Source organism: Gossypium arboreum, unplaced genomic scaffold (assembly GCF_025698485.1).
Source record: "Gossypium arboreum isolate Shixiya-1 unplaced genomic scaffold, ASM2569848v2 Contig00171, whole genome shotgun sequence".
Taxonomy (NCBI): domain Eukaryota; kingdom Viridiplantae; phylum Streptophyta; class Magnoliopsida; order Malvales; family Malvaceae; genus Gossypium; species Gossypium arboreum.
Window position 1 is genome coordinate 190,248 of NW_026440299.1, and position 8,763 is coordinate 199,010.

General features: G+C 38.9%; 1 long non-coding RNA gene across 1 annotated transcript; it reads left to right on the top strand.

The window, feature by feature from the left end:
- Positions 1-2,108: 2,108 nt before the first annotated feature.
- LOC128288262 (uncharacterized) lies at positions 2,109-8,518 on the top strand. The gene is made up of 2 exons (XR_008278691.1): positions 2,109-2,220; positions 8,298-8,518. It is a non-coding gene; the product is annotated as an uncharacterized LOC128288262 (long non-coding RNA).
- Positions 8,519-8,763: the final 245 nt, after the last annotated feature.

The window sequence follows — 8,763 nt, forward strand, 5'->3', positions numbered from 1 at the left end:
ACCTTGTAACCCCATTCAGACGATGAATACGGGTTAGGGATGTTACATTTGATTGGTATTAGAGCTACGGTTTATTCGATTCTTGGACTAATGTAGGGCGTGTGAGTCTAGCTATACATGCCATATTATACTATGTAGTGTAATGACTTCTGACATTTGAGAATGTGTTTTCGTTTAGTAAATGGATCTCGACAGAGCCATAGTTGATGATGTCGAGAGTATAGCGCCCACTCCTGCTCAGGGGGTAGCGCTGGCTGATTCTAGGTCAAATTAAAGCAGTATGCAGGGAGAGGCTAAGCAAGCCTTCTTCTAGTTAACAAATAAGTGGTTCATGGAGTTCATTCGAACGAATCTGACTGCTTAATAACCTCCACCCCATCAAGTTCCTGTAACTTCCCAAGTTATATGAAAAGAAAAAAAAAGAAAAATTGATTTTGAACTAGAAATTCCTGTGAGAGATCGTCGGGTAAATCATTTCAGTTTGCATCAAAGAAATTCCAAGATGATTATAGCCATTCAAAGGCTAATGTGGGACACTCAAGTAGAGATCACGTTAGATCACATTCGAGCTTCAGAACTCTAACTACTTCCATCGCGAGTGTTGAAAGTGTCAGATCTGATCAACATGAGTGCAAACGTTATGGTAAAAGACATTCGGGTATCTATAGATTGAATAATCAAGCTTGTTTCAAATGTGGACCATAGATCACTTTATCCGATATTGTCCCGAGTCAGTTGAGCAAGAGATTGTGCAAAATTCGAGATCGATTAACACTTCAGCCAAGAGTAGATCTCCTAGAAATACATGAATTATGAGTAGCAGTCAGAGAAGAACTAAAGACATAGCAATTCAATTGAGGCTTGTGCATCTGTCAGAGCTTATGCTATTCATGCTCGTGAGGAGGTTTTAAGCCTAGATGTTATTATTGGTATATTCACTTTCTATGATACTAATGTAATTGTATTGATTGATTCTAGTTTGATTCATTCTTATGAGTGTGAGACCTTAATATCCAGTAAGACTTTGCCTGTAGAGTCTGCTGAATTTGTGATTAGAATATCGAACCCCTTGGGCCGGTGTGTTCTGGTTAATAAAATGTGTAAGGATTGTTCGTTGATGGTTCAAGATTCAGGACTTCTAGTTGATTTGATGTTGTTACCATTCCATGAGTCTGATATGATTCTAAGTATGGATTGGTTGACTTTGCACGATACTGTTGTAACTTACAAATGAAAGACTATTGATTTGAGATGCGAAAATAATGAGATTAATTGGATTGAGTCTAATGATCTGAATGGTTTACCAGTAGTGATATCTTTGATGTTAGTTCAGAAATATGTGCGAAAGAGTTGTGAAGCTTACTTTACTTATGTGCTTGATTCTTAAGTAACTGAAAAGAAAATTGAATCCGTATCAGTTGTGTGTAAGTATCCGGATGTGTCATCTAAAAAATTACCAGGTTTGCCACCGATCTGAGAAGTAGAGTATGTAACACCCTGAAATTGGGCCTAGAAATATTGGGCCTTGAGTGGGGGTCCGTAAGGAGGTTGTATATAGGTATTTAATTATGCAATGAAATGAAACAATTAAATGTTTGCTTTAGTGGTTAATGGCTTTGAGAAGTGTTGGAGAAATCTTGGGTTTAAACTTGGGCTTTAGCAAAACTTTTGGTACTATGTGAAAAAAAACTTAGATGCTTGGATGAGGGCCTTTTAAATTATTGTGGTAAATAAATGACACAAGGAAGCATGTAGTCTAGTGGTTGTGGCGTCATTAAGGTTGTATAGGAGCCCGGGTTTAAGGCCTTGGCTCTTGCAATTTATTTTGGTTTTTTTTAGGGAACCTTGACTTTGGCCTTTAGACCTTATAATTAATTGGGGATAAAATATAACACAAAAAGCCTTGTGGTTTAGTGGCAAGTAGAATGTGGAGCATCTGAGAGGAGGCATGGGTTCGAATCTCATGGCAAGCAAGGAGCATTTATTTTGCTAACAAGGGGCGGCAAGAGTTGGTGTTGAATTTAAACTCTGATGATGGAGGGATCCCACATCAGGAAGCTAACATAAGATGGGATGCGAAGCTGGCTTTAAATAGAGAGAACCATGAAGAGAGTAGAGGTACCTTTCTTGGCTGATCCCTTTCGCTGTATGGCGTGCTCGTTTGGGTTGGGCGTCGGCTAAGAGTGCTCGGAGCGTGGATTAACTCTAGTCTCCTATCAGGTGTGTATTTCTCACTACTCTAGCTATAGGATGGCTACTTCGGGCCGCGATGGGCCGAAAGGGGTCATGTGGGCCCAATGGGCCTACGAGCCCAATTGGATAAGTTGTTCGATTGTGTAGTAAATATTGGACTAGGCTAGGTGAATCTTATATCTATGGCTAGATTTGGACTAAAAGGGCCACGCGAGCATGTGGGCCCATTTAGGCCGAGAATAGGCTTTAGGCCCATTCGTATTGTTATCCCTGTTTAGAATACTTTAGTTTACCAAATTACCAAAGTACCCCCGATTTATAGAATTACCGTTCTACCCTCGATTTATAAAATTACCATTTTACCCTCGATTTACAAAATTACCGTTTTACCCTCGATTGTGAAATTACTGAAATACCCCTATAGGGTAGAATTACCAAAACACCCCTAGTTTGTAAAATTACCAAAATACCACTGGTTTGTGAAATTACCGAAACATCCTCAATTTGAAAAATTACCAAAATACCCCTGATTTACAAAATTACAGAAATATTCTTGATTTGTAGATTTACCAAAACACCCTTGTAGGATGAAAAGACTAAAATACCCCTAATAGGTAAAAAGACCGTAAAGCCCCTGTAGGGTAAAGTGACCGTAATACCCTTGTATGGTAAAATGATGAATACGCCCTTATGTTCTATATGACTGATGTGCTTAGGATTTACATATATTGATATTGGAATAGTTAAGTTTGAGTGACAGGTGGTGGTTATCGTAAGTGATTGATTATGGAAACGTTTCAACTTCAACCCGTAACAGGTGTGTACTAACCCTCGTAATAGCTTAGATTAATATTTGCTAAGAAGCTAAAATGCTAAAATATCGGTATTTCGGGAACTTGTGATTTTGCCTTTGCTTAAAGTGCGATAGATACGATATGATCGGTGGTTCGATCGATGGAACAGGTAAGAGCACGATTTTGTGCACGATGGTAAGTTGGACCTCAATGGGCTGGAATTGGGCCCAATGGGCTTTCGGGCCCATTTGGGTAAAATTGATAGAAAATGGAATTTGGAAAAGTTGCATGATAACACGGTTAGTACTTTTGTAAAATTTGGATTAAGCAGGCTTAGTGGGCTAAATCGGCATTCGTAGGGCCCATTAGAGGTTTTGGGCCCAAAAGCCCGAGTTTGATAAAGTGGGTTAAAGATCATTGTTTAAACACTCGGAAATATTGATAATTGTTGATGAACATGGAAAACCCTGATATTTGGTAAAATTATGAAATTACCCTTATAGTATGAAAATGACTGTTTTGCCCCTAGGTAAAAATGACCATGATATACATGATTGATATGATATGCACATGATATGTATGAAATGCACATGATATGTATGAAATGCACATGATGTATTCATAAATGCATTGGGCTGGGTTTTTATATGGATGGAGGAAGTGCAAAAGAGCTTTTGCCCCAGTTTATTGAAAAGGGCTTATGCCCCAGTTTATTGTAAAGGGCTTATGCCCCAGTTTACCGAAAAGGGCTTATGCCCCAGTTTATTGAAAAGGGCTTTGCCCCAATTTACCGAAAAGGGCTTTGCCCCAGTTATTAAAAGAGGCTAGGCCTCTAGATATATGATAAAGCGACTATCTTGCCGTGGTGTGTTGGTTGGGTGGGTTGAATCATTCCCCACATGGTGTGTTGGTTGGTACGGGTGGAGAGTAGCGGATGGTGGGTCGAGTAGTCTCCCCAAATGGGCTTGCATACATTCATCGGTATTTCATATGATATTGAAATGGGCTTGCATACATCCATTGACATTACATGTGATATTGAAATGGGCCTATGGGCCATACTGTTTACAGTAAAGGCTTCGGCCCAGTGAAATCATTTATGAAAAGGCTTCAACCTAGTAACCGTTAAACGAAAGGCTTCGGCCCAGTATATGTCAAGACTAAATAGGGCTTTGGCCCAGATTGTACTGATATTGTGTTTTCACTGTTTGTATGTTATTGTGATTACACAATGAGTTTTCGTAAACTCACCCCGTTTCTAACTGTGCAGGTAATCCCTAAGCTTAGATGGTTTTGAGCTACGAAAGACTCGGAGATGGTCATACTACTGTTTCTGTTTCTTTTAATTGCAATAAGTAGCCTATTTATTTCTTTATAAGTTTTATCTTATGAATATTATTATTTGGTTTTGGGTTGTAATAAGGCCATTTTAATTATTTTTCTGGGATTATTTTATTTTATACCATATATTTTATTGATAACAATCCAAAATGAGATAGACCTAGGGCGGGTTTCCAAAATGATAATTGTTTTCAAAATAACGCAACGATACAATTAATCGGTTTATCAAAAATATCTACTTAAATGAATTCCAACTCGTTTTTCTCAAAACCTAACCTAGCACCAAAGTGTGGCAATGGTTGTGGGCATGTCTAGGATTGGATCCAATCAAGAGCTTGGTACTTAAGCAGCCTTCTAGGCTCACCTCCTCTGTTACAGATTCCTACCTGGTGCCCAACTTCCAGTCACTTGGTTAAGCCTTATCAAACGACGGTTTTTTTAAAAGAGTAAAACGAAACATGGATTCTTATTTCAATGTGGCACGTCAGATTCGGCCATAACGTCTAGGCCGGGTTTGGGGTGTTACATTTAATGGTATCAGAGCCAAGTTGTAAAATTCAATTGTGGTATGGGTAGCAGAAAATTATTGTTGTTTTTCTTTTTTCGAAATTGGGGTTTGAAAAGGGTTTTTCTAACATTTTGTTTTAAATCTCTCAACGAAACTTGACTTGTTTCTGAAAAGATGTTACTGGAGGTGTGGCACACCGAGTCTCCGGCAGCAAATCTGTAAGTTCTCTAACTCTGTTTACTGTTATAGATTGAAATGCTATATTGAGAAACCACTATAGATAGTAGCACTATACTGAAACTCTCTAGTTAAGAGTAAACTGTAACGCTTGAATTTAGATTTAGTATTTATTTGGTGTGTGTTCTGGAAATGTAGAAATTGGTTGCATGTGAAATCTATCCGCTCCGATGGACAAATGTTTTGGGTGTATGTTAGTATTATTAGTATCAGAGTGCGCAGCGGAAGTGTGGTGGTGTAGTCTGAGAGTGGAAAATTTCGAGGACAAAATTTCTTTAAGGGAGTAGAATTGTAACACCCCGAAATTGGGCCTAGAAGTATTGAGCCTTAAGTGGGGGTCCATTGAGTGGGGGTCCATAAGGAGGTTGTATATAGGTATTTTATTGTGCAATGAAATGAAACAATTAAATGTTTGCTTTAGTGGTTAATGGCTTTGAGAAGTGTTGGAGAAATCTTGGGTTTAAACTTCGGCTTTAGCAAAAATTTTGGTATTATGTGAAAAAAAACTTGGATGCTTGGATGAGGGCCTTTTAAATTATTGTGGTAAATAAATGACACAAGGAAGCATGTAGTCTAGTGGTTGTGGCGTCATTAAGGTTGTATAGGAGCCTGGGTTCAAGCCTTGGCTCTTGCAATTTATTTTGGTTTTTTTTAGGGAATTTGGACTTTGGCCTTTAGACCTTATAATTAATTGGGGATAAAATATGACACAAAAAGCCTTGTGGTTTAGTGGCAAGTAGCATGTGGAGCATTGAGGGGAGGCATGGGTTCGAATCCCATGGTAAGCAATGAGCATTTATTTTGCTAACAAGGGGCGGCAAGAGTTGGTGTTGAATTTAAAATCTGATGATGGAGGGATCCCACATCAGGAAGCTAACATAAGAGGGGATGCGAAGCTGGCTTTAAATAGAGAGAACCATGAGGAGAGTAGAGGTACCTTTCTTGGCTGATCCCTTTTGCTGTATGGCGTGCTCGTTTAGTTGGGCCTCGGCTAAGAGTGCTCGGAGCGTGGATTAACTCTAGTCTCCTATCAGGAGTGTATTTCTCACTACTCTAGCTATAGGATGGCTACTTTGGGCCGCGATGGGCCGAAAGGGTCATGTGGGCCCAATGGGCCTACGGGCCCAATTGGATAAGTTGTTCGATTGTGTAGTAAATATTGGACTAGGCTAGGTGAATCTCATATCTGTGGCTAGATTTGGGCTAAAAGGGCCAGACGAGCGTGTGGGCCCATTTGGGCCGAGAATAGGCTTTAGGACCATTCGTATTGTTATCCCTGTTTAGAATACTTTAGTTTACCAAATTACCAAAGTACCCCCGATTTATAGAATTACTGTTCTACCCTCGATTTAAAGAATTACTGTTTTACTCTCGATTTACAAAATTACCGTTTTACCCTCGATTGTGAAATTACTGAAATACCCCTATAGGGTAGAATTACCAAAACACCGCTAGTTTGTAAAATTACCAAAATACCACTGGTTTATGAAATTACCGAAACACCCTCAATTTGTAAAATTACCAAAATACCCCTGATTTACAAAATTACAAAAATACCCTTGATTTGTAGATTTACCAAAACACCCTTGTAGGATGAAAAGACTAAAATACCCCTAATAGGTAAAAAGACCGTAAAGCCCTTGTAGGGTAAAGTGACCGTAATACCCTTGTATGGTAAAATGATGAATACACCCTTATGTTCCATATGACTGATGTGCTTAGGATTTACATATATTGATATTGGAATAGTTAAGTTTGAGTGACAGGTGGTGGTTATCGTAAGTGATTGATTACGGAAACGTTTCAACTTCAACCCGTAACAGGTGTGTACTAACCCTCGTAATAGCTTAGATTAATATTTGCTGAGAAGCCGGAATGCTGAAATACCGGTGTTTTGGGAACTTGTGATTTTGCCTTTGCTTAAAGTGCGATAGATACGATATGATCGGTGGTTGGATCGATGGAACAGGTAAGAGCACGATTTTGTGCACGATGGTAAGTTGGGCCTCAATGGGCTAGAATTGGGCCCAACGGGCTTTCGGGCCCATTTGGGTAAAATTGATAGAAAATGGAATTTGGAAAAGTTGCATGATAACACTGTTAGTACTGTTGTAAAATTTGGATTAAGCAGGCTTAATGGGCTAAATCGGCATTCGTAGGGCCCATTAGAGGTTTTGGGCCTAAAAGCCCGAGTTTGATAAAGTGGGGTAAAGATCATTGTTTAAACACTCGGAAACATTGATAATTGTTGATGAACATGGAAAACCCTGATATTTGGTAAAATTATGAAATTACCCTTATAGTACAAAAATGACTGTTTTGCCCCTAGGTAAAAATGACCATTATACCCCTAGGGTTTAATTATAAATTTGATACGTGGGATATGATATACATGATTGATATGATATGCACATGATATGTATAAAATGCACACGATATGTATGAAATGCACATGATATGTATGAAATGCACATGATGTATTCATAAATGCATTGGGTTGGGTTTTTATATGGATGGAGGAAGTGCAAAAGGGCTTATGCCCCAGTTTATTGAAAATGGCTTATGCCCCAGTTTACCGAAAAGGGCTTATGCCCCAGTTTATTGAAAAGGGCTTTGCCCCAGTTTACCGAAAAAGGCTTATGCCCCAGTTTATTGAAAAGGGCTTTGCCCTAGTTTACCGAAAAGGGCTTATGCCCCAGTTTATCGAAAGGGGCTTATGCCCCAATTTATTGAAAAGGGCTTTGCCCCAGTTTACCGAAAAGGGTTATTGAAAGAGGCTAGGCCTCCAGAAATATGATAAAGCAGCGATGCTGCCAGTGGTGTGTTGGTTGGATGGGTTGAATCATTCCCCACATGGTGTGTTGGTTGGAATGGGTGGAGAGTAGCGGATGGTGGGTCGAGTAGTCTCCCCAAATGGGCTTGCATACATTCATTGGTATTTCATATGATATTGAAATGGGCTTGCATACATCCATTGACATTGCATGGTATATTGAAATGGGCCTATGGGCTATACCGTTTACAGTAAAGGCTTCGGCCCAGTGAAATGATTTATGAAAAGGCTTGACCCGAAGAATCGTTAAGCGAAAGGCTTGACCCAAGATATGTCAAGACTAAATAGGGCTTTGGCCTGATTGTCTTGACATCTTGTGTTTTCACTTTGTTTGTATGTTATTGGGATTACACACTAAGTTTTCGTAAACTCACCCGTTTCTAACTGCAAGGTAATCCCTAAGCTTAGATGGTTTGGAGCTGCGAGGGACTCGGAGATGGCCACACTACTGTTTATGTTTCTTTTAATTGCAATAAGTAGCCGATTTATTTCTTTATAAGTTTTATCTTATTAATATTATTATTTGGTTTTGGGTTGTAATAAGGCCATTTTAATTATTTTTCTGGGATTATTTTATTTTATACCCTATATTTTACTGATAATAATCCAAAATGAGTTAGACCTAAGGTGCGTTTCCAAAATGATAATTGTTTTCAAAATAATGCAACGATACAATTAATCGGTTTATCAAAAATATCTACTTAAATGAATTCCAACTCGTTACGGATTCCTACCTAGTGCCCAGCTTCCATTTACTTGGTTAAGCCTTGTCAAACGACGGTTTTTTTAAAACACTAAAACGAAACATAGATTCTTATTTCAATGTGGCACGTCAGATTCGGCCATAACGTCTAGGC